Source organism: Austrofundulus limnaeus, unplaced genomic scaffold (genome assembly GCF_001266775.1).
Source record: "Austrofundulus limnaeus strain Quisiro unplaced genomic scaffold, Austrofundulus_limnaeus-1.0 Scaffold1911, whole genome shotgun sequence".
Taxonomy (NCBI): Eukaryota; Metazoa; Chordata; class Actinopteri; order Cyprinodontiformes; family Rivulidae; genus Austrofundulus; species Austrofundulus limnaeus.
Window position 1 is genome coordinate 41,249 of NW_013954313.1, and position 1,716 is coordinate 42,964.

Consider the following 1,716-nt stretch of genomic DNA (forward strand, 5'->3'; position numbering starts at 1 on the left):
AGATAATGATGAGTAAATATTACATGAATTTGAAGCATTTAAATTTACTTAACAAACGTTAGAGCAAATTGTTACAAGGATTTTTTTTCCAAGAAAATCTTACAATTTATTTTTTCAGTGTACACTTGTGTCTTAGAAGTTAAAACTTTTACATTTTAAAAAGTAAAAAGTTTTAAAATTATTTTTAAATGGTTTAAAAGCTTTTTAAATTTTTAACCACTTTTGTTTTTGTAATCCACAGCATGATAAAGACGGGCAGTGTGATTAACTTCCCTTTAATTTATAAAAAGAGTAAATGCAGTAAAGACAACCAGAGAGGTGTGCTCACATCACAGAGCACTGAAACCTGGGCCAACTATGTTTAATATGAAATAAACAGCTACACAAATCTAACACGTTTTGACACTTCCTTTTTCAACATCACATCTTTTTACATCTTTTCTCCATAATTAAAAATGGTCAGATTTTTTTTAATTGTTATTCATATGTAATTGGTAATCAAACATTATAATTGATCTTTCTGTCCCTTGGAAATTAAAATAAACAAATTATTTGTGTATAGAGGGTGTGGACGGCCAATAGAATAAATGAAGTGCTTTGTGGGGTGATTTTCCAGCAGTGGGCTTTCCTTCAGTGCTCCTATATTTAAAGCCATAACCTTAGAGATGATGATGATGATGATGATGATGATGATGATGATGATGATGATGATGATGATGATGATGATGATGATGCCTCCCTATCTGGAGTAATAAAGGTGCAGAGTGTTGTTTAGCAGAGGTCTGGTGTTATTATGTGGTATGGATGTGGTGGGATAGCCCCAGCACCTCAGGCTGAAAATCAGTCTCATATTATCACTTCCAGCGAAGTCATCGCCTTCCTAACTCACCCTGGATCCTTGTTATCTACGCCTGAGTGGCTGATGTGTGAAAGAAGCAGTAAATACGCCCACATATTTATTCATGGAAGACAAGGAGAGTGGGAACTGTAAAGACAGCAGGACAACCAGCTGAGGAAATGTGCAAACATAAACTGCCACAGTGGCCTGGGGGCAAAACTTTCCCATGTTTCCATTCTTCTATAAACATGTAGAAGATTCTGCAATCACCTCACACTTTTCATTTTGGACAAATCAATGTGTGATAGGCTGTCAGAAAAGGATATACAAAGACAGAGTGCAAAAAAGGTGTTTTACAGCGAAGGTGAGAGAAGGGGCGGCCCAAATACATCAAACATGTTCACATAATCACAGCCCAGGCCCTGTCCTGATAGGTTAGAACAGAGCTGTCCAATTATTTATTTTGTATGTGAACGATTTGGTCAATGTGTCGGGATTTTTTAGGTGTGTTCTATTTGCTAATGACACAACATTCTTTTGTTTCAGTAATGATATAAAACAAATGTTGGACATGATACAGACAGAATTTGTGAGAATACAAAGTTGGTTTCAACTAAATAAATCATCATTAAACTTGTACATAAATTATATGATTTTCTGTAACAATAAGAGAACTGTAGATGTTTCAATTAAAATTAATGATGTAGATCTGTAGAGTCAGTGAAGTGAAGTTTCTAGGTGTCATTATTGATAAAAAACTGACATGGAAACATCATATAAATGGTTTAAGAACAAAAAAAAAAAGCCAAATCAGTTGGAGTCCTGTACAAGGTAAGAGAACTGTTCAATGATAAATCACTGTTTATGTTGTATAACGC